At 42.4% G+C, this 25,008-nt stretch overlaps 1 protein-coding gene across 6 annotated transcripts in view; it reads left to right on the top strand.

Moving 5' to 3' along the window:
• The window catches only part of STXBP6 (syntaxin binding protein 6), a 222,443-nt gene that overhangs the window by 21,647 nt on the left and 175,788 nt on the right, over positions 1 to 25,008 (top strand). The window contains exon 1 of one of the 6 annotated variants that reach the window (XM_032481805.1): positions 13,308 to 13,409. The exons of 4 other annotated variants lie outside the window; for them this stretch is intronic. The gene's annotated coding sequence lies outside the window, so the exon portion shown is untranslated. Of the gene's footprint in view, positions 1 to 13,307; positions 13,410 to 25,008 lie in introns of those variants that run through there. One more of the 6 variants, XM_032481804.1, reaches the window with a different exon arrangement.

Here is a 25,008-nt window from a genome sequence, read left to right as displayed (position 1 = left end):
ATTTCTATGTGTCTTAAAAATAAATTGAAAAAAATTGGGAGCTGGAACATGAAAATTGTAAATTTAAATGAATTAAGCTATCAGATGTCTTTCTGAGATATTTGAAGTAACAAACGAATTTCAGTTGACTGACAGTTGACTTTCCGAAAGATTTTATTTTTCTTGCAGGACCCCAGTCATGTTGGTCTTGCCGCCTCTTAGGTTCCCCTCCACCCCCCGCCCCAGATAAGAACTCTGAGTAAGACTACTTTGGGTGGGAGAGGAGTGTAGGGTGGGGAGACCATTAATTTCATCTTGAGCAAACTGAATTTGGGATGAGTTTGAGGCAGCCAAGTGAAGATGTTGAGTAGGCAGTTGAATTTGTGAGTCAGGGATAAAAATGTGGCATTTTTGGTATAGAGATGGTACATGAAGGCTCAGGCTTGGATGAGATCACCTAGGAAACAAGTAGAGGAAGGAGGATTGGAACTGTAGGTTGACAAGCCACCTTCAGCCAGCAAACCTGTTTTATTTGGCCTGCGTAGTGTTTTTAAAATATTTGAACAAGCTGCTGTAGCATGTTTATGGGTTTTTTGGCTGCCCCAAATATACTTTCTCTCCTGATGGCAGCACCTTAATTTCCTTTTAAGAAATTCCCTATTCTCCAATCTCCGACCTTCTGCTTAGATAAAGTTCTTCCCCTGACTCTGAACAAAGCATGTGACTCGGGGCTGGCCAGTCATTCCGCAGTTGTCCAGCCGCAATGATTGGTTCAAGAATGGCCTTGTAGTCCGAGCTGGCCCAATCGGGGAATTTTGAGACTGGGGTGGGGTTGGGGGGAGCTCTTGAAAGAGCATCTTCCTTGTTTTCTGCTTAAACCTGGCAGGATGTGGTCAGGAGGTCTAGCAAGTGCCGTGCTGCCGTGGGGTAGATCTTACCTGAGAATTAGGGACACAAAGAATCCAGACAGAGAAACTGGTCCTGATCACGTTGATTAAACCCAGTGTCAGGCTGTACCTCTAGGCTTTGCAGTTAAATGAGCCGATCAATTCTCCTTTTGGTGTATCCCAGGATTTCTTTGCTTTGCACCAGAAGGAAATCTTAATTGCCAGAATTTAAAAAGCGTGAGTTTTCATGTATAAATCAGGACTTCTGGCTTGAGCTAAGTAGTTGTTGTTTGAGTAGGAGCACCTGCTCTCCTCTCCATTTTATTATCGGCTGTACCTGTCCCCACTGCCATGTTACCCTGATGCCTATGTTCTTGCCAGCTATCCTGCCCAGTTTGTCATGTTTTAGGTTGTCCCCCTCAGTGGGAAGTGAAAGTCAACTTTGTTTCACATAACTGTATTACCTGCTTGTCCCTATGAATACTTGGGCTTTTGCCTGTTGCTGATACAGAGCAGAAAGCGAGGGAGATCTAGGTTCAAGCTTTGAAGAGTTTGAACTCTTAAAAGAATAGGTAGAGGAGGACAGGCCTACAAGGAGAAGGGAACCATGATGGCAGGAAGAAGAGCTTTGGTTGTAGCGGCCAAAGTAAGGAGGGCTTCAGGGAGAGATGGATCGACATTGCCAAATACCAGCAGGATGTCCAATAAGAGAAAGAATAAATAAATAAATAAATTCTCCTTTGAATTTGGCAACAAGGAGATCGTTATTGATCTGGCCTGGACCTGTTTCAGGGAATGATGGAGCCATGCCATTTGGAATGGGTTGAAAAATGAATGGGAGATAGAAAAATGGGAGATACCCAAGGAGGACAGTTTTTACTTTGTCTTTTGTCGGAAGCGGGGAGGTAAGCCACCAGCTAGAAACATGTGAGGTTGAGGGTGGAGTGCTTTGAAACAGGACCTGAGTATGTTCAAGTACTGATGAGAAGGATCTGGTTGAAAGGGAGATGTCGATTGAATAAACAGGAGAGAAAAGATAAGGAGTAATTGATGATGTGAGTCTGAAGGTGAGGTGAAGTGGGATCTAGACCCTGGTGGAGAGCTTGACCTTGGATGAGGGGAAGCAGCAGGATGCAAGAGGAGGGCAGGAGCTGAAGGTTGGTAGGAAGTTAGTCTGATACTGGCGAGTTGCTATGTGATGGGTTCCATTTCTGTGTTAGGAGGCAAGGTCATCTGAGAATGGGGGCAGGTGTGGTGGTGGTGGTGTGGCTGTCAGAAGAGGTGGTTGTTTGAAAGTGAGATGAGAGTGGAGGAAAGTGGGGGGAGTGAGTGGGAGACGCGAGCACTGGGATCACCCAGCGTGGTGGAGGACTGACTCATTTGTAGTTGGCGCTCACGGATGCAGGGTGAGTGTCCAGTGCCCAGGTGCTCAGTTGTGGGCACAGACAGAGCTACCGTAAGTGTCGGGCTGGGGTTTGGCAGAAGAGGAAGGACAAAAGGGTGATGGAGAGAGGTTGAGGGCACTTGAGGAGGGTGATATGGAAGATGTGCTGTGGAAATGTCGGCCTTTAGAAAGAAAGCTGAGTCAGAAGGGGTGTGGAATGAAACTCATATGAGGCCCACATGGTGCAGCACAGTGAAGGAGGTTTGAATGAGGGACCCGAAGCTGAGGATATTGTGGTCAGAGGTGGGATGTTTGGGTGGTGGGACTCAGGTAGAGGACAGACAGGAGAGGTTTTGTTGGAGGTGAGACAGGCAAGAGAATGGAGACCAGAGTGATGATTCTTTTTTTTTTTTTTTTTTTAACATTATTATGCTTTTTTAAAAATTGAAGTATAGTCAGTTTACAATGATGTGTTAATTGCTGGTGTACAATGTAATGATTCAGTTACACACATATATATTCTTTTTCATTATAGGCTGTTACAAGGCACTAAATATAGTTACCTGTACAGTAGGACTTTGTTGTTTACCTATTTTATATATTTATATGTAGTAGTTAGTATCTGCAAATCTCACACTCCTAATTTATCCCCCTATGTCCCCCCTCCCTTGCTGATAGCAGGATGAAGAGGAAAGGAAGACTTTGGCCAGGGTGGGGCATCATTTGTAATTGAGTTGGCTGTTTCATAAGAACAGGCTGTCCACTTCCTCTTAACCTCCTTACCTTTGATTTCAATGGAAATTCAGCTGGGATAGTATATTTAAGTGGTTTGGAGCCTCTCTCTGATTTTGCAGTGTGTCCTGAGAGTGATATTAGGAAAATTGTGCCTTAAATCACTCTGTGGTACTACAGAAAATGTATATCACTTAAACCTCTTGCGTTCATAGAATCTTCAGTTGCTGGGAGGATTTGGTGCTCCTTTGCCTTCCATGGTCATGTTGCTTCTGAATGTGACCGATGGTGTGATCAAAACCTCTAAGAGGAGGCCAAGTTAAAGTGACTCCCTTGTGGCTCTCACTGTGACGAGCTTGGAAGGAAGGGTAAGTAGGAAGCTGTGTTAGCGACATCTGTTGTCGTTTGTACCGTGTGTCGTGCTTTGGCAGTAACTGAGTCTGAGAAGGCCTCCCAGTCTGTAGTTTATACGCAGTAATCTGAGAGCTCAAAAATTTCTTCTCTGAATGGTAAGGCATTGAACCAGCTTTGCTTATACTTGAGAGGGAAGAGGGCTTGGAAGGCTCACCAGGAAAGAAAAAGCACTTGGGTTTGGGGTTTCATAAGATGCTAAATGTGATCATCTCAAAACAACTGAAGGTTGTGATAAAAACCCTCACCAAGTAATCAGGATGCAGAAGTCTAGACTCAAAAAAAAAAAAAAAAAATCAAGCACGTGGGCTTTCAGCCATAGCATCTTTTGGTTACTGATTCTGGAAAGATTGAATCAAGACAGGGCACGGGGCAAGAGTGTCCGCGTTCTCAGGCTGAGGGTGGTGAGGGAAGGTAGTGGGAGAAGTCCTGCGACACCCGGAGACCTGCCCCGGCACAAAACACCTTCCAGCCCAGGGCGGCTCTGCTGCCCCCCGGCCCCTCTGGGCTCTCTGGTGGTCTGCGTCTTCATTCTTCCCCAAGGAACCTCTCTATTCATCCCTGCCCTTGCCTGGACTTTGCCCCACCCCAGTGCCTCTCTTCCCTTTCCCTGCATCTCATCCATGTTTCTCTGCCCAGTGAGGCCAAAGCCAAGTCCAACATGATGCCAGATCTTTTCTTTCTCTTACTCTTTTGTATCTGTTGTTTGTGTACCTTAGTAAGTTCGCTCTTCTGTAGATTTATAGATTAAGATTGTGAGAAACCTTGGGTTTTATTTTTATTTTATTTTTTCCCAAATTGTTCACAAAACAAGAATCACTTTACCCAACTCAAGGCTTAAGCATCTGCAAGCTCCTTTGGACCCTGGTGTATTCAAGAGACTGGAGACTTGGCTTCTCCTCTCTGGGGCTTCGGGCCTTTAAGGATTGCTTCATTTTTTTTCTCCAATAAAGAGAACAAAGTGTTGCTGATGAGCACTGCGTGTCCCTGACATCTGCTGTTTTATCCTGTTGTACCCAAGTAGTCGTTTTGGCCCTGCCTTGATCATTTTTTCTTGCTTTCGAAATACTGAAACTACCTGCTTTGTTCTTACAATTTTTTTTTGAAAGCCTTAGTTCATTCTAGACACAAGTCATCTTGCGGCTTATCCATTCCTCCCATGCTCCTGTGTACATCTTTACTAGGTCTTTTGAAGCTTGTAGAGTGGGAGATAAGGTGTAATCCATCAAACATGGCTTCCTGGGCTCAACAGAACAGAAGGGGACCGAGCTGAGTTGCAGCTAAGGAGCCTAGCCGCCCTCACATCCTTTAGGAAGTCTCTGTTGAATTTGTAAACTGCCATGGGCGTTGCCTGGGACACAGTAGGCCATTGATGGTAATTATTCTTACAGGGCCGGGTAGCTGGCCAGCAAGATCCACATTAAAGAAGTTCATCGGTAAAGAGCTTATCTCCTACAGGAGTTGCACCTCACGATTTTCACGTCATGGTAGTTCTCTATACGTAGGCCAAAGAATAAAGAATAAGTGGGGACTTGAGAATCATAGTGTTACAGCTGGCAGGAAATTGATCTCAGCATCCCAAAGCATTACATGGAAGGAAGCTGAAGCCTGGAGAAGTTTGGTGACTGTCCCCAGGCCATATAGTTTGTGTTGACAGATTGGGACCAGGATTGCAGCTTTCTGGGTTCTGGAACCTGAATTTTCCTCCTAGACCAAGCTGTGTGACTCTGAAAAGTCACCCTGGAGGGAGGAATGTGGAAAGACAGGAGAAAGGGGGTGGTGTCCGGAGGGCACCCTAATCCTGGTGGTGATGTTATAGAAGAACATAGGTTGAGAGGTTTGGCCCCTTCTGTTTTACCACATTGCTGCCCCGTGATGGTCGGATGGTACATCTGCTCATTTTTACTTAGATTCTGGGTCAGGCTTTGGGAAACCAGGAGAGTCTGGGATTCCAGGGATAATTAGAGCCTCCCGTACTATTAAAGGTCATAGTTTTGAGACTGCATCTGGAAAAGAGTGAGAGAAGAGCCTGGGCTCAGAGGCCCCCGGGCCTCGTGGAAGCTCAGGTTGTAGTGCGTTGCTGTGGAGGCCTGGGGTGGGCGCTCCGCATTTAGCTGTGTGAGAACTGAGTTGTAGGCAAATGAGAAGAAGCCACTAGCGGTGGCTGAGGTCCTAGATGTATGGAGAATTTCTGGGAGTCTTGCTTGTGGACACTGCAGGAAGGATGAGAGAATAAAGAAATCATGCGAGGGGGAGGGTATAGCTCAGAGGTAGAGTGTGTGCTTAGCATGCATGAGGTCCTGGGTTCAATCCCCAGTACCACCATTTAAGTAAATTAATAAACCTAATTACCCCCACAAACTAAAGTAAAAAAATAAATAAAATTAAATCAAGAAATCATGCAAAAAAAGAATAAAAGGAGTAATGCAGCACCATGATTACAAAATAGAAAGGAATCCATCCAAAGATCAGGTGAAGAATATGTTTTCTGAAATTGCTGAGAAGGGGGCAGAGGATAATTAAATTGTCTGTTGTCGAGAAGACCACGTAGTGACCCACACCCAAGAGAACTTGGACAGAGGGGAAGTTCAGGGATGGATGTCTGAGCAGACAGAGCAGGCGCTGAGTGTGAGCTAGCGGATGGCAAGCTGAGGTTCAGACCCAGGCAGTTTGGTCTCACAGCTGGAAATCTCAGCGGCGTGCTGTCGTCTGCCCCTGCTCACCTGCCGGCGGTGATCCAAGGCTGGGAGAAGCAATCAGATCTAATAAGTGCTCTGGTAAGTTCCCCTCCCCGGGTACCTGACAGCCTGGCGAGTCCTTGAGGTGCTCTGTGGTCCCAGAGCCTCCCTCAGTCAAGTGACCATGACTTTTAGATTCCTATGGAATCTCCATCTTTTAATGTTCTTTCCTTTCCTTATACCATCAACCTTTTATCTTGGTAACTGAGTAGCAGCTGGTTTTCTCTGCCCTTTGGAGATGTGGCTCAACCCAGAGCCTTCTCATGATTCTACACGTTTCTGTGTCTTCCTTGCTCACACCTCCCTCTGCCTCTGAGCTTCGTGTCCTGACGTGCATCTCGGTGTCACTCACGTGCGTCCTAAGTGCAGTGCTTCTTCCCACACCGGTTTCCATGGGAAACCGTGTCCCATCAGAGAGGCTTCTCTGAAGGTTTGACGGTTCACAGTTTGACACATGTGATCCTTCCCCAGCTTGACTGATTCTACCCCACCTCATAATTCTTTCTCACTCGAATATCAATCAAAGTTCTACCCACACTGGGGCAGCGGTGGGAGGAGGAATCCTCACATTATACCTTAACCATGAGCACAGATAAATGCTGCCTGTTTTCTAAGAATTCTGGTGAATAAAAATTTGCCCATTACATGCACTTCAGCTTGGGTGCAGACATATGCAATCAGAGATACCTAATGTCTAATCCACTAGGCTGTTGATTCTGCCATTACTGGACTGTTTGTGTTAATTCCCCATAAACCTTTCACTGCTTAGTCAGCACCATACACTGTACATCTGGGCAGCACTCACCTCAGATTTCTTTCATCTCCTTTATCTGCCAACTTCACTTCAAGGCAAGTCTCATTAGCCTTGCTTTTAGCTCTCATACTAATTCCCAGGTTTTTAAAGCCTGAAGCATGTATGAATCTCATTCCATCTCCCCTTTCCCACTGCTTGGGGCCTGGAATATCATCTTGGGTGTTTTGTTTTGTTTTAGTTTTGTGTGTCTTAGGATTATTTTATGATTTCAGCCATCTTTTCTATGTCCTGTTTCATCATCCGGAAGTCTCTCTGATAGTAAAGCACACCTAGAATTTTCTTTTAAGTGAAAGTTCTGTGTGGCATGCCAGTGTTCTTTTTATTTTTTAATTGAAGTATAATCAGTTTACAATGTTGTGTCAGTTTCATGCTTATTCATATATACACACACATATATTTGTTTTCATGTTCGTTTTTATTATAAGTTACTATAAAATATTGAGTATAGTTCCCTGTGCTGTACAGAAGAAACTTGTTTACTATCTACAAATCTCGAACTCCCATTTTATCCCTACCTACCCCTTTCCCCCTGGTAACCATGAATTTGTTTTCTGTGTCTGTGAGTCTGTTACTGTTTTGTAAACAAATTCATTTATGCCTTTTTTTTTTTAAAGATCCACATACAAGTAATATAATGTGTAATATTTTTCTTTCTCTTTCTGGCTTACCTCACTTAGAATGATGATCTCCAGGTCCATCCATGTTGCTGCAAATGGCATGCCACTATTCTTAAGACTTGTGTTCCTTTTTTGTAGAATCATGTGAATTTCTGCCCATCATTCTTATTGGTATGAATTGGCTGAAAGACTTTTTTTCCTCAAAAGAGCCAGGAGAGAATTAGTGTAATTGGAAACTAGATTCCTAATTCAAGTTAGGATTTTGGGAGATTGGGGAATCACTCTCTAATTCTCAGGAGTGCCTAGTATCTCAGAAAGTGTGATTCTTTTTTGTTTCAGGGAGTTAGGAATCTGTTACCATTCGCGACTGGCACAAAGTAAAGAGAAATCTAACTCCATCTTTTCTTTTGTTTTTTTCCTAGAGAAAAAGTTAATTTCTACTCTGGGGAAAATAGAAGAGTCCAGGTTTAAAATAGATTACAGTATTCACTGATGAGGCTAAAGAATTAGGCATTTGTAGAATCTTTGTTTCTTGGATGAAAAAAGGAAGGAAAAGAGAGGAGATTAGAAAAAAGGTGTCTTAAGTTATAATAACAATAGTTGGTAGCATTTATAAAGCATGTATGTGTTAGGCTTCACCCTAAACATTTTTCCACTTCTCATCTCAGTTATTACAACAGCCCTGTGACACTCCCACTCTTTATTTTATAGAGGAGGAACCCATGCTGCTCAAAGAGGTTAAACAGCTTGCTCAAAGTCACAAAGCTAACAAACGGCAGACTGGTGGAAGGCTAGTGCTCTTTAACTACAAGCTTACAATGCCAGATATTGAGTCATTTTAACTTTTCCCCTCTCTTTGAGTACAACCTCCCCCGATATATATAAAGTACAAGAGAAGTGGCAGTTTCAGCTTTTTTTTTCCTTGTTGTTGTTTGTTTATTTAATAGCAGGGCTAAAAAGAAAAAAAAAAAAAAGGCAGGGTGCAGTCTAAGTCAAGTTTAATTAGACCCACGTGGAAAACTTACCAATTATCTACGCCAAATTGCCAACGTTTTTCTTTTTTCGTGTTCAATTATTAATAGATACTGGTGCATATTTCTTTCATTTATTTTCTGAGTGAAATAATCGAAGCAAGCATAGGATTCTAAGCTGTTGCCTAGTTCTTTAAGAATCTTTAGCTGAAAGGAACGTTTTCTCTAAAAAAGAAAAAAATCTGTCTTTGTTTGTGGGACACATCTTCCTTCAGAGATTACGACGTTACCTTGTGGTGTGGCATCTTGGCCTTAAACAAAATTTCCTGTACCCTTCCTTGAACTGATAGAAGGGAGTGGGAGGGGGTGGGGGCGAACAGAGTATCTGGTGATACATAGATATATAGATGTATATGTCCAGACTTGTCCAGTATCTGGGCAGAAGGTGTTTCAGTAGGTCTCAGACATCCCTGTTTGCCCCCAGCTTCCTGTGCTGAAACTGAGGTTTTAGAAGAACCTCAAGAGATCTTCTCAGGGTAGGTTGTCCAGATGTGATTTAAAAATAAAAAAATAGCATCTTTATTTTACAGAGGAAAAGGTAATGAAGGATATCCTCCTCTTCCCAAATATTAAAAGGGTGTTTTTCTATTGCTTTCATAATTTAACTGAAAATCCCTTAATGATAGTTTTCAATATTTTCTTCATTATTATAATATTTTCCCTTTATCTGAACCATAACGGGTCACAGGAATAAAACAGATACAATACTCTTACTATTTAAAAATAGCTAGCTATAGAGTTTTGATATTATAAATGACTTAAAAAATAGTTGATTAGGTTTCTGCCCACATTTAAGATAATACAGCAATTGCAGAACATTTGGAAAATTCAGAGAAACAGAAGTAAAGTAAACTCCCATAGTCCCTATACCCAGGAGGTTAAAAAAAAAAAAAAAGCTTACTGTTTTCACATGTGTATCTGCGAAGAGTTGTTACACCCTTTTCTGTGTTGGGTTTTTGCTTATATTTCTTGGTTGGGATCATACTGTAAATGTAGTGCTGGTTCCTGCTCTGTTGGAAAAATGTCTCAGGGTCAGAGACAGCGGGATCAGGACTTCTTTGCTGAACCCGCCCCATCACAGGTCATCTCTCAGATCTTGGGCTGGTGGCCTGGACCATGGGGTGTCCTGGACACGTGCCGTGTGCACCGTGTTGCTGAGTGCTGGGTGGCGGAGAGGTCTTGCCCTCCCGGCTCACAGAATCGCTGGAGAAGACAAGCAGACGTTTTCACGGCCACTTTTGTTTTATTTTTCTGGTGTGGAAGATTTCAAACATGTACAGAAATAGAATATTATAATGGACCCTTTGTGCCTCTCTCTCAGCTTTAACAATGGTCAGTTTATAGCCATCTTTTTTTTTTTTTTTGAAGTACAGTCAGTTACAGTGTGTCAGTGTCTGGTGTACAGCACAATGTCCCAGTCATGCATGTACATACATATGTTCATTTTCATATATAGCCGTCTTGCTTCATTTAGACCCCAGCCTCTTTTCCCCAACCCTGGACTATTCTGAAACAGATCTCTGATACCCTATTATCTCATTAGTAAGTATTTCTGTACACATCTCTGAGAGAAAAGGGCTCTTTTTTTCTTTTAATACTATAATATCATTATCATACTGAAATTCTCTAAGATAATCAAATATGGAACATCCGGTCAGTGTTCAGATTTATCTGTTTTCCTCCTTGCTTGTCAGTTTGTTTGTATCAGGATCCAAATAAGGTCCATACAGTGCGGTTGATTGACATGCCTTTTTAGTCCATTTTATCTGTATTTTCACCCTTCACTACCTCTTCCTTGCAATTTATTTTTTTGCCAAACCAGACAGTTTATTCTGGTCTAGAGACTGGATTTTGCCAATTACATCCCAGGGAGTTAAATGTTAAATATTCCTCTGTTTAACATACTCCACTAGCCACTGTGTCACTTGTGAATTTGTAGTCACATCTAGAGGCTGATCAAATTGTTTCCATTTTTTTTTTCAAGAATACTATGAGTGTGTTGTGTACTCTCATCAGGAGGCACTTAACATCAGTTTCTTCTGTGTGTGTGTATGAGAGAGAGAGATGTTAACAGTGAATGCTGATCACGGCTGTCTAATCAATTCGTTAGGGGTTGTAAAATCTTTATTTCCATCATTCATGTATTAGCTAAGAATACTTCTATAAAGAGAAACTTCTGCTAATTAGCTACTTGGTTCTCCTGAGGCACAATTTATATAGGAAAGACAGGAAATATGCCTGATTGTTTCCCTTTATTTATCAAGTTTTAATTACAGTCGACCCTTGAACAATGTGGGGGTTAGGGGTGCTGACGTTTTGTGAACCTGTCAATTTATGTATGACTTATAGTCTGACCCTCCCCATCAGCAGATTCAACCAATAGCAGATCGTGTAGTACTGTAGTATTTGCTGTTGAAAGAAATCTGCATATACGTGGACCTGCATAGTTCAAACCTCTGTTGTTCAAGGGTCAACTGTCATTGGCTCCACTAGCCAACTAATTAGTAATGCCTTCAGAAGGTAACCATGGAGAGAGACGGAGAGAGTGACCAGAGGTATGTGATTTTTAAGGAATTCGTGAATTTAAATATATTGCTGTTTTAATCCATTGCATTTATTTTTGGCACTAAAATTGTCCCGTCTTTGGCCAGTGGGAGTCCCTTTGTGCTGGTTTCTGGATCCTTTGGTTATGATTCTAGTGGTTTTTGACAGCTTCCTTGCTTTCCGTATGTTAAGATACCTGAGGCTAGTGGTTCTCAAAGTATGGTATGAGGATGCCTGAGGGTTTCCAAGACCCAGTGAGTACGTCTATGAAGTCAAAACAATTTTCATTAGAGTACTAAGACATTATTTACCTCTTTTACTACTATTTTTTATGTTTCAGTGGAGTTTTCTAGAGGCCATGTGTTGGCTCTTGGAATGTGTGTGTATATATTCTTAAGTTTTCTAGAATTTTCTAAGGTAAACTCTTTGACGTATTCAATAACCTCTAAGAATATAAAGGGGTCCTGAGACCAAAAAAACTTGAGAACTGCTGTTCTAGGCTCATCTTTTAACATTTCTCGTCACATACACAGAATCACTGGTGACCTTAGAAATCATCTCCCTTGCTTCCCAACTCTTATTATGTGAGTGATCTGCTCCAAATCTCAAAGCCAGTAAATAGCAAGACCAGAATTTGAATCTCGATGTTTATGCAATAGCTTTTTCCCCCCATAAAACAGTCACTGCTGTTCAAAATGTGTGATTAATTAAAGCTTAGAAGCTGTTAACACTGCCTGAAATGCCAGATATGTACATTTTAGGGGCCACCAAGCAAAATCAGCAAAATCAAATGGAATACCCCTCAAAAAGGGAAAAACATGTCGGGGCTGGATGAGTGGTTGCTGTAGCTCTGGGATGTAATAGAGAACAATGCACTGAATACGTTTTTCTGGTCACAGTAGGGAAATTCACAATCCAGTAGTAACTCAGTAGAGTATTAACTTTAGAAGATTTCTGTCATCTGGAGAAGAGCCTCTGTGGCCCATGGAATTCAATAATGGCTCATGCGTTTTCCACTAATTTCTGAACCCAGGATCTGATCAATCTTTTGACCATGTAGCTTAGAAATGCTTTTTTTCATCTTGTCGTTAGTTGAACCAAATTGTGCAAGAAAGCATCCTGCAGTTTTACAATAATGAATAATGGTGCCTTAAGCCTGGGACTCTAATTTTTCCATCACGGAGTGGTATACACATCTCTAAAAGATGGCTACTTGAAACCACTGGAGTTTGCAGTTCTGGGTCCTCGAGGGAATCTTTATTTGGTCTCACTCTGTGGACCTGAACTCAGTAACTTGTCCTTTGTTCACTATTCCCAGTAATAAAGGGATAAAGAACAACATTGACTCTTACTTCCCAGGCACACAGGGAGCATTCCCGTCATAAGAAAAGGACGTATGCCTTCAAAATGGCTTTCTAAAGTTAGCGTAGGTACAGGAGAGGAGCAGCCTTACGTAATGTCCTTGACTAATTCCCAACGTAAGAAGCACCTGACGGCCTCAGGTGCCATCTGGAACAGTGTCATCACAGAGGAAGTTTGGCTCAGCACTCACATCACCGTTCAGGTGCTTCCTAATTATTTTGTGGTTCAGGTGGGGAGCGAAGCAAAGAATTTGTCAAGCGTTTCAGGGCTCTTAGGAAAATGTGAATTTCTTTGTTGGAAAGTAGATTTTTTTGAATACTAAATAAGTTTTTATATTTATGAGCAAACTCATTTTCTACTGGAGCCCCATTTGTGATTTTTCTCAACATTAAATCTGCCCTAGTGAAATGATTTCTGTGCCTGCTCGAGGTGACCCGTTGCATTTAGATTTATGTATTTGGAAAGTCAGGTGCCTGGACTTTTCTAGCAAGTCGTCTCATTGGTGTTGCTGAAGGCAATTTTAGAATACACACACGCCAGAGTACGAAGTGGAAAAGTCTGTTTCATGGAGATGGGCACTACCATCAGTCATGTCAAAATTTTATTTTCTTTCGTATTTGTCACTTTTTTGGGGGGTTTTAAGTTTCATGTTAAATTCATGGATCAGACCCATCTCCATGTGGAAATCATGTGATATATGATGAAGCAAGCCTTGAACTTATGGCTGGGGAATGTCAGGAATTTGCGGTTCTGGTGTCACTGAGGAAAATGGCCCCACCTTACTACACTTTGGTTTCCTGTTTAGAAAGTTCTGTTCCTTCATAAGGACCTTGAAGCACTAGGAGGAAAGGTGCTGTGTGTGTGTGGAGTTTTCCATAAGTCCGGTCCTAACTAAAAGGCTGAGTTAAAGGTAGGTGATTGCTTTATCAGAACATGTTTTACAGATATATGAAATATTTATTAGTTTATGCTGCACTTAGTTATTTACCGAAGTATAAAGCAGCCCCAGGCGATTTGAATTCAGATTTAAAACTCATGTTTTGTTTACTGAATGCTCTTCTTTCTCTTAAGAGCAAAGAACAGAAAGGCTCAAGAAGTGGAGATTGAAATTGATTTTAATTGCCTGAGTAGGTTTACTGGAGAATTTTACTGAAGTGAAAACGAGGGCCAGGTTATTTTTGTTCTTGCTCTGTGTCTAATTCCAGACAACTTTGGAGTAGTCTGTAAATCTCTTTGCAAGTCTAAGGGAGACTATCGCTCTTACAGTGGAGCCAAAATGTGACAACTCACTGTGACAAGTGCCTTGGCTAAAAAATCTCTATGGTGAGAACTCAGAATTCCAGGAGTGCATTTGGAGGTGGAATCAGTTATGCTGATGATCCCCACGAGGAACATGAAGCTATTTTAGAGTCTCCCAGGGTGCTTTTGAAACTCTGAAGACCTCTTTCCTGTTCTCTCAAAGTTCAGTGAGCCCGTGTTAGGAGCAGTTGTGTTGTGTATCCTTCAAGCGTGTGTTAAGAGTTAAAACACAGCTGAAGTTGGACTGGTATTGAAATCGAGGCTAGTCTATTAGAGTAGCATTTCTCTTTGGAGAATACTACTCTTTCCAGAACATATAAATAATGGCATTGAGTGATTCATAACTCCTACACTGGCAGTCACTGTTGCTTAAATGTAGGACCACGCTGTGTACAAATTTGTGGTGTTTTGGTTTCATTCTCAATGCAAAACTTTTGTGTGATGTCCTTTGGCATGAAGAGGCTCCATGTGGGTCTTTTGGACCCCAGTGACAGAAACCAGTGGGACTGGAGAAGCTGCACTGTTGAGTTGAGGGTCAAGGCCAAGCTGGAGTGAGTTCTCAAAGAGTTTGGGACATTGCGGCCATGGTGTGTTCCTTAGTGAGTGGGGTTGGGCTTGCTGGGTTTCTGTTTCACCGAGGGATGGAAGCTTTTCTCTGCATTTGGCTATGCTCCAGGAACTATGGACCATGACATCTGGGGGCTTAGGTCTGGGAGAAAAATGTGGTTTAATTATTTATTGCATAGTTTGGTATTGTTCGTGTAATTTTTCTTTCTTGTTTTGAGAAGCAAGTAGGGAAATGGAAAAGCAAAGGATACAGTTGATCTGCAAATGAGATTAAGAGAAAAAGTCCCTAGGAACTAAGATAGGAAGATGTATGTTTAAGTTTTAGAACATCAGATATTAGAACCCAGGGATCAAGAATTCTCTAGTTACCAAACTATTTTGCAAATTTCACTTTTGCATCGCTGCCGGCCTTAACTTTATGTCTTAGGTGGCTAAAAGCTTTTGATTTGGAGGAAAGAATCCAAATATGTTCTTTATTTCATCCATTCCTTCCACAGATGTTTATTGAGTGCTTCCTGTATTCCAGGCACTGTTTTAGGTGCTGGACAGCATGGACATAATTCCCTGTCCTTATAGAGCTGCTCGTGGGATGAAAGGCACACAAATACGTTTCATGTGTCAGGTGGTGATACATGCTAGGGAGAAAATTAAAACGGGTGGGAGACAGGAATTGTGCTGAGGGGTCAGGGACCCCGTATTAGGACCTGGGGTCTTGTACCACTTCCGGTGGCTGATTAGACCCACGGACGTGAAACAGCATGGTCCTTTATGCCTGATCATGCTGTCATAGCACCACCAGCTTTGTCACTGTCACAGTCAGAAAGCATTTATCTCATACCTGTTAGCAAGGTTGTGTACAGAATGAGTCATACTGATGAGTCCTCGAGACTGACAGATCTAGGTGATGCATGCAGAGGACTTACAGTTGACAAATTTTAAAAATGACAGGATTCATTCAGTACATATTTCTTGAGTGATGGTATATACAAGGCATTGTGGAAACTAACAAGATAAATCACATGTATACCTTGCCAAAAGAGTGTATACTCTAGTATATTTCTGTATTACAGATCATTTGCATGTCGGTGATTTGAGGTAGACTATGAAAAGTCCACGACATACGCTGATCTGTCATTTTGCTGAGGCATGGTTTTAAGTCAGCTGCTTTAGGAGACAGGTGGGGGGTAACGAACCCAGGAGCAGTGGGTTAGTGGGTTAGCAGCTACCTGGTGTCCATATTCCAGTGCAGTGTTGTTTCTACCCATTGTTTAGGTGTGAAATGCCTTTGAAACAAAATATGCTCTCTTTGTGAAAGATGACTCTGAGAAAAAAGCCAGCTTCTAGTGCTTGTGATGAAAGTGCTAATTCCAAGACGTGATGGTTCTTAGCTGGGAAATGGAATCACTGAGGGCACTGAGGAAATACTCGGCATTTTGCTCCCTTTATGAGGGAAATCACATACTGTACTAGTGTTTTGCCAGCTTGAGATGAACCCTTCGTGAGTGTATTATTTGGGGGGATCTTGATAAGGTCCCTAAAGGCAGTGTGGCCATAGGAGTGTTTATCTCCCTTGTCTGGAGGTGACTCTTGGAGGAAGCTAAGCAAAGCTTCATGAGCTGTTTCTTCTGGGTCCCAATATCTGGTTGTTCCTGTTCCTTCAGAAATTAAGGGTCAGCCATCTTTGTGTGAAGGTCTCTGGCATTTATTATGCAGATGGGATAAAAAGTTTACTGTATAAAACCACATTTTATATATACACATATCTACATACACACGTTCATCCATACACGTATGTCGAGAGCACGAAAAAGCTCGGAAGGGGGAGGAAAAACCATAAAATACAGTGACAGAGGGTGTTGGCTTCTCACCACCATCCATGTTTCCCTCTTGCAGAGCCCACAGCAAGAATGCATCTTCCAGGCTCCTTTGCACTTGGGTACAGCATGTGACTGAGTTCCAGCCCATAGAATGACCCAGATGGAGACGGCAGAGCCTGGCAACCCAAGTCCCTGATTCAGTGTGAGGGAGAGGAAGACCTCATTCCCCCATTCCTCAGACACAAAGCTCTGAGTTGTCTGAGCCATTAGATATTTGGGGGTCTATTTCAGCGGTGACTAGCCTTCCCTAACTGATACTGATACTCTGGGTGGTAGAGGAGAAAGGCAGAGACCACCACATCAGGGCCTTAGTCTTACTTGGTTGGGACGCTGGGCCCAGTTGTTTCCGCCTGACTGGGATGAGCTCGTAGGTCCAGGCTGTGCGTTTGTTACTGCGCTCACCATTCCTGCTTGCAGAGAGCTGTGCTCCTTCCTGTACCCCCAGGGGCTGAGGGCAGAGTCCAGGCAGTATTAGCTGATGCTGATTTTTCTTCTTTTCTTCCTCTTCTCCACAAATACTGTGGTTGACCAGACAACCGTCAGTGAGACTCTCAGCTGGAGGTAACAAAAAACTCAAAGAGAACAAACAGGTGGTTGCCAGAGGGGAGGGAGTAGAAAGAGGAAAGAAGTAGGTGAGGGAGATTGAGGTACAAGCTGCCAGTTGCAAAATAAATGAGTCACAGATATGTATGTACAATGTGGGGAATAGAGTCAATAACTATGTAATATCTTTGTATGGTGACGTATCGTAACTAGACATCGCGGTAACCATTTTGAAATAAATATCAACTATCGAATCACTCTGTTGTGTAACAGGAACTAACACAGTGTTGTAGGTCAATGATACTTCAAAAACAACTCATAGGAAAAGAGATCAGATCTGTGGTTACCAGAGGTGGGAAGTGGAGGGAGGGAGAATTGGATGAAGGCAGCCAAAAGGTACGAACTTCCAGTTATAGGATAAATAAGTACTAGCGTGTAGTGAACAACACAGCAAGTAGAATAAACACTGCTGTATGTTAGATATGAAAGTTGCTAAGAGAGTAAATCCTACCAGTTCTCTTTACAAGAAAAAATATTTTTGTATTCTGTTCCTTTAATTCTGTATTTAGATGAGATGATGGATGTTCACTAAACTTACTGTGATAATCATTTCATGATGTATGTTAGTCAAATCACTATGCTGTACACCTGCAACTTACACAGGGCTGTATGTCAATTATATCTCAACAAAACTGGAAGAAAAAATAGATTTCTTGTAGGGAAAAAATGTGTTTAAACAATTAAGTGATTTTATTAAGAGCCGAGCAGTACATTTGACTTAAGGTGCTGTTTCTCTGTGGTTCTTAATCCAATCGGGCCTTAATCTGAAGACCCCCACACCTCAGCCGTGTTTGTGCTCTTTTCCCCGGTCGTTTACCTCCGAGCATCGCATGGTGCTTTATATATTATGTATGGCTAAATAAGTGGTTGATGAATTAATTGATTACTTAAATCTCTTACATGGGAAGAGCTTCTCGAGCTAGCTTCATGCTTGGTGGATAATTCTTTCCACGGCAAACATCACTTCCGGTTGCCTTTGTGTTGCTGTCAATTCGTGTGATGTTTCATCTTGTTGCTTAACTTTGTGACACTGGCCTTAGCCAATAACAGGAGTCACCCAGCATGAGGTTTAAGAAGGGAGAGTGGTGATGTGCTAAATAGTCGCTGTGTAAGTGTAGTAAGATGTGACTTGACCTGGTTCAAAGAGGTACTTGTAGGTGCACGTCTGGTGGGTGATGCTGAACCAGGATTCCTATGCTTTTCTTGACAGAAGAGTCCTCCTATGTTATAGGTATTCTACTGCTCAGTTTAATAAAAGAACAACAGGTTAGTCTTTACCTGTCTGCTAACTAGGTTTGTATCTTAGGTCTTGCTTGACTCACCAAAGTTTCTGGAGAATTTTCTGAAAAGAGGTTCATGCACATTCATAAGTAGGCTTATTTCCACGAATCAAATTACAGCTGAAGTCCTTCCCTCAGGGATTTGTTACGTTCCTTCCTCAGAGTACATTTTAGTAGTGGTAACACAACAACAGAAGGGTGACTTAACAGGATTTACGGCACTAACATCCAGCGGAGAAATGAGAAGTTTCATCAGCCTGTCTTCCTTCGAGCAACAGTGGGATTACCTTCCATGTCTCTTCACTGGTCCTTCCTTACTCTCCAGCTGAGAGGTGACTTTGAGAGAAGCTGGCTAGAGCTTTTCTCTGATCTTGCTCTTCTCACCTTTTTCAGTTTATGATCCTTTTGCCAAAAGTCAGGGAAGCAGAAGATCATCTTCACATCTTTGAAGGTTTGACCTTTACGTTCAGGAATCTGTGATGTGAACGTTTCAGTGCTGACTTACTTGTTGCTTAACTTCAGTCAGCTTTGCAAAGACAGGGAAACCATTGTTTCTTTAACAGAACTCAGAACACAATTGTATAGGGAGTCCCTGTCATGAATTACATAAAAAATTGTAAGCATTTATGTTGGAAATATGGAGCTTATTATCTTCTCTCAAAATAGTCTGTGATGATTAGTAGTGAAGGAGTTCAATTTTTCCTGCATCTCAATTCACTGGCCTAAATGACATTATAGTAGCCTGAAAATACTGGTCCAGTCTCAAGTACTTAGAGATTAGTTTTGGAAAACGTTTTCACCAAGCATCTGTATGCTGGATTATATGAAAAGCAACTAGTTTGTAATGTGGATAGGTTAGTGCTCTCTCTAACCTTGGTTGGTGGTGTGACCCCACCTTTCATAGTGGCCTAAATGGTGTTGTTTCAAGTGGTAGCCTGAGGAACTAGCTCAGTGACTCTATGTGTACATTTTAGACCAGACACCTAGCAGAAGGTACATGTTTGAACAGAGAATGATTAATAATTTCAAGAGTATGTGTTATCATGGAAGATAATGTTACCCTCTACCTTCATTATAGTCTTTATGATGGAAAAATAACTAAATCATCACTGCTTACCTCGTTTCCTATCAACTGTTGTGACATGTCCCACACTCAACCAAAAATTACAAGGCATGACAACAGGTAAGAAACAGTCTGGAGAGACAAAGTAGTAAGCAAAAACTGGACTCTGATATGACATAGATGTTAGAACCATCAGACAAGGAAATTAAATGAACTATGATACATTAAGGGCTCTAGTGGAAAAAGCAGACAACATGCAAGAACAGGTGGGTAATGTCAGCAGAGAGATTGAAACTCTAAGAAATAATGAAAAGAAAATGCTAGAAGTAAAAAACATAGTAACAGAAATGAAAAATAACTTTGACGGACTCAGTAGTAGACTTGACACTGACGAAGAAGGAGTCAGTGAACTTGAAGTTAGAGCAATAGAAACTTTCCAAGTTGAAGTGCAAAGAGAAAAGATAATTAAGAAAAAGGACAGAACATACAAAGTCTGTAGAACAGTATTAAAAGATACAGCCTGTGTGCCACTGGAATTCCAGATGGAGGAGACAAAAGAGCAGAAGAAATATCTGAAGTGATTATGGCTGAAAACTTTCCAAAACTAATGGCAGACACCAGACCACACATCCAGGAGGCTCAGAGATAAATACCTGAGGGTCCTTCCCACTCCCACACTAAATATGTGTTGTTGTTTTTTTTTCACATGAATTCTCCAGATCTCTGACACCAACTGGGTGTCTAGCAATTCAATTCAATCCTGACACTAGTTCTTGGAGTTGGCACAGACCCTGCAGATTAAGGGCTCAGTCTCGCAAGTCTGTCCCCACTTCAGATGCCAGCCACAAATAGGGTACACAGGCTACCCACATTTCTGCCCAGCCAACTTCAAAGTCTGGGGTCCTACAACCCCAACCCTCTGAAGGTGGATAATTCACTGAAACAAGTCACAGAACTCAGGAGAAGTGCTTGGCTTACTATTACCAGTTTATTATAAGGGATACAACTCAGGAACAGCCAAACGAAAGAGATGCACAGGGCGAGGTGTATTGAGGAGGAGGGGAAATAGAGTTTCCATGCCTTCTCTGGGTATGCTCTTCTCCTTGTACCTTTGTGTGTTCACTAACCTGGAAGTTTTCTGAACTTCATTGTTTAGAGGTTTGTATGGAGGTTTCATTATGTAGACATGATTGAATCAGTGGCCTTTGGTGATTGAACTCAATCTCCAGCCCTCCTTCCTCCCTGAAGGCCAGGAAAGGGTAGCTGTTGAGAATTCCAACCCTCTAATCGTTTCCTGATCTTTGTGGCAAGCAGCCCCCATCTTGAAGCTCTCTACCTAAGGGTCCACAAGAGTCACCTTATTAGCAAAAACTCAGGTATGGTTGAAAAGGGCTTTTTATGAATAACAAGACACTCCTGTTACTTCTGTAACTCTGGCAATTTCAAGAGTTTTGGGAGTTCTATGCCAGGAACCAGGGTCAAAGACCAAATAGATACTTTCCGTTATATTCCAGGACCCTCTCCCCAAGAAAAAAACCATAGTAGGGCATGTCTTATTCGAACTGTAGGAAACCAAAGACAAGAGAAGATCCTGAAGGCAGCCAGAGGGGAAAAAGGAACACCTTACCTGTGATGGGACAAGGATACAGTGGCTTCTTGCTCATCAGAAACCATGCAAACAAGAAGAGAAGGGAGTGAAGTCTTCAGAATGTTGAAAGGAAAGAACTTTTTCATTCAAACTAACAACATATTGAGTATCTGTGCTGTCATCTAGGGTATAAGCAAGAAAGAGTAAACCATTGAATGTTGCCCCAAAAGAGCTCACAGGTGGACCAGGAAAGAAACATAGATGTGTGACTTGCCATAAAGTCACGTGCCCGCTCTAAGCCTCAGTTTCTCAATCTGTTAAATGAGTGTGGTGGACTAGATTAGTGGCCTCCAGTGCTTTTATTTTCCCCTTTCTTTCTTTCCACATCCAGTGTCATTTCTCATCATGCCTGAAGGGCTTCTTCATTTACGCCCGTCTTCTTGCCATTTTTCTTCTTGCATGTCTCTTATTTCTTATCAATTTTTTCCACTGTAACTTGTGGGAATTTAAATTGTGGGCTAGCCATTTTTAGGAAACGAAATTATGAGAGGCAACACTTACTGAGTGACTACTGTGGCTACTGTTCTAAACAGTTGGTGCAAATTGTCTCATTTCATTGTCACAACACTTCACGGGGCAGGTGTTAACATCATCATTTTACAGACGAGGAGCAGAGCAGGTGCAAAACGGCACATGTCGTGATGAGGTCAAAGAGAAACAGTCGTCAGAACTGACTTGAACATAGACCTGCCGGCTCCAGAGCCCTTCCACTTAATCAGGGCCTAACCTTTTTAACTTTCACTTTCTCAGCTGTCACTTCCCAGGAGGGCACCCCCTCACCCCCCAATCATGTCTCTGTGGCTCTGCAATCTCTCCTTCCTTTCTCCCCACCCCCGCTTCTCTTTTTTGAAAAGAAAGAAATGAAGAAGCCCTATGGGACACCAAGAATGAGATACTTAATATTTCACTGAAACTCACAAGAGAAGTGATTTGGGGATTGTTGTTTTGAGTGAAATTCTCTGGATGTGACCAAGGGAAACAAGGCTGAGAGGTTCAGGTGTAGCAAGACCACTTAGGTTGACAGTTGGAAGTTAACCAAGGAATTTGCTGCGAGGGAGAAAGGGGGCAGGGCCAGCGCTGATCCACCGTCAAAGTCAAGAGAGAGTAAAGTAACGATGGAAAGTGGGGACACTTTCCCTATTTCGAAAAGCTTTTCCTACTTTAAAAAGCTTTCTCTATTTTGAAAAGCAAAACAAGTTTTGAGGAATGATTTCTCCTTTTGTGGTGCTGTGTGATTTTAACATCATGCCAGGAATTGTCTTAATATAATTACCTGAAAATAAATAAGGATTATGTGCTATTTTTGATCTTTGCTAAGTATATTGTTGCTACCAAGAAATCAAGGACAACATAAATGATTAACCAAATTCCTAAGAACAAAAACCTTTTAACTTATTATTTACTTAGCAGAAGTAAGTCTACTAAATGGCCAAGAAGCATTAAAAAAAAGTTAACCTGGAAGCTTTTGGCCAATGTTTGATCTATTTCATCATAAGGTCTGAAAGGTAAGTTTTGAGAAGTAAAATTCATGTAGATCTGTTACTTGTATCTATAAAGTTATGAAACTATCCTATTGGAAAACTTAACCATTTCTCTTATTATTTCAACTATTTGAGGGTTAGGGGAAGAATGAGTTCCAAATAAGAAAACACATCTCCAATTTATATAGCAAACCTATGCAGAGAAATCAATAGAATGATTTTTCCCTCATTGAAGCATTTCTCTTTCCATTTACTGAGTTCTGAAAGTAATGTTCAGATTTATGACATACTTGGTTTAAAGCAGTTTCTGAAATCTGATGTGTATGAGGTTTTTGAAAGGAAAGCGATAAAGGAAGTTTATTGGGATCTCAGTACACATTTTACTTTAGAACAGATGTTGGCAACCAGGTAGGCCTTCTAAAAGGGGAAAGGATGGGTCCATAAACATCCAGGGGAGTTTAGTCCCTATATTTCTAAGGTAGTTTTATCCAGGTGGTAGCCTGTGGATAAATATCAAAGATGTAAGTTTTATTCCCAAGAAGCTTATTTTTCAAGAGTTGCTTGAAAATTTGGGTACCCCTGAAGGAATAGGAGATCTTTTTACTTGTTTTGTTAGAGAGTCCGTGGAAGCTAAGGATGGTATCTTCTGTAAACTTTCTACAGTGCTGGAGATTGGGCTTAGCACCCCAGGGCAAAATTCAAACTTTAAGAAGCATTCCCAGATCTCCCTAGTAGGAGTTAATCTACACCTTCTCATTCATGGATTTGTTTATTCATTCAATAGACTATCATTAAAAACCTGCTATGTGGGGTTAAAAGTGTGAGCAAGCTAATCGTAGTGCTGTCTTCCCAGAATTCCTGGTTTTGTGTAAACACAGAGTTAACAGGCGATGTTATTCCTGCTGTAGTGGATGAAGTTAGACCGCACGCAGATCTGGGAAGACTGCTTGGAGAAAGTGTCGTCTGAGCTAAGTAGAAATAAACCGGGTGAACAGAGAGGATTAGGGGCACCATATATGAGGCTGGGGAAACAGCTTTGTGAAGGGAGTGAAGGAGGACAGTGGTTCTGAAATGGAAAGGAGTTGAGAGTGGTTCGAGCTCGGGGCATGAGGAGGAGGAGGGAGCAGCAAGGGGAGAGACGAGGGAGGCAAACGGTGGCTCTAGAACCTGAGAGCCTTGGTGCACCCACTCACCTGATGGCTGCTGAGGTGACAGGCCCTTTATCAAAGTCACAGTGGCTGCTGTGTAGGGAGTGTCCTGGGGAGAGGTGTGAGGTCATCACTGTTCAAGGTCAAAGAGGTCAGCAACCCAATCCCAGAATCCCATTTTAAGGGCTTCTTTCCTGGGAGCTAACCCTGGTGCCAAATACCGCATCAGCCAGGGTCCAGTCAGAAAATAGATGCCCAGCTGTTATTTCAAGTAGAGGTTATTTGACACAGGGAATTGGAGGCACAAGGTACTGGGGGGCTGAAAGAATAACTGGTGGAAGCAAAGGTAACCTGGAAATGAGTAACTTCAGGAAGTAGCTGCCATCCCGGGGCCTGGGGAGAGCAAAAGGGAGTGGGTGTGGTTAACGGAAACGAGACACTCAGAGAGGGGCCATGACAGAGCTGACCTGCCGACTGCCCAGGAGCTGCTTGGGCCTCTGGGGACGGATTACCTTATGGCCAGTGCTCCTACCACCCAGGGGGTCTGTGTCTACTATACAGGGTGCTAAAAGCATGGGGAACTGGAGTGGCCACTACTGTGAAGTCTGACAGGAGCTGGAAAATGGGGAAGAGAGTTTCTTCTCTCCACCTCTGCCTTCCAGTCTGCTATAAATGGCTCCTGTTGACAGAATTCAACAGGAAGCCAAGTGCAACAGATCCTGGAGGACATGGTTTGCAGACTTCTAGCTCCAGGCACCATAAAACAGCATATGAAAGGGTGGGCTTGGGCTAAGAGACAGCTGGTACTAATCTGCCCTAGGCGTTTTAGAAAAGTAACTCTAGCTCTGCTGTGGGAAGTGGATTGGAGGGAGGCAAACCTGGGTACCCGTTGATCCGTTCAGAGGTTGTTCTCTAGACAGGAGATGGTGGCAGCCTGGTTGAGGACAAGGACAGAGAGAGATAGAGAAGTGGGTAGATGTGGAGAATGTAGACATGAACAGAGTTTGGTGACTGATGTATTGTGAGGGATGAGGACATAGATCAGAGGGAATAAAGGAAGGGGAAGAGTTAAGGAGGAAGCTTGTGTTTCTGGTGTCTGACTTAGGTGGTGGGTGGTGCTGTTTGCCAAGATGGAAACACAGGCCAAGAAACTGTTGAGGGGAAAATGGGTTTTGGACTGTTGAGTTTGATGTGCCTGGGGATCACCCAGGTGGAAATTCATTATGGATATCTGGGAAGATGCAGATGTAATTTGTTTTCAGCCCGTAGGTGGTACTTGAAGTTTTGGGAATGCGGGAGTTTACCAAGGGAGACTATAGAAGGCAGAGAGAAGAGAGCAAGGGCAGGACCTGGAGGAGTAAGAGCATTTTAGGGAAGAACAAAGTAGTGGGGAAAAGTTGGTGAAGGAGACTATGAAATACTGGTCAGAAAGATTGGAAGAAGACCAGAGTGCATGGTGTCCCAGAAATCAGGCGGGAGTGGTGGAAAATGCCGTGGTCAACAGTTCAGGTGCTCAAAAGCTTACTGTTGAGTGGTGTTTGTG

Source organism: Camelus ferus, chromosome 6 (genome assembly GCF_009834535.1).
Source record: "Camelus ferus isolate YT-003-E chromosome 6, BCGSAC_Cfer_1.0, whole genome shotgun sequence".
Taxonomy (NCBI): Eukaryota; Metazoa; Chordata; class Mammalia; order Artiodactyla; family Camelidae; genus Camelus; species Camelus ferus.
Note: the sequence above shows the minus strand (reverse complement) of the source record. Positions and strands in the feature narration are given on the sequence as shown.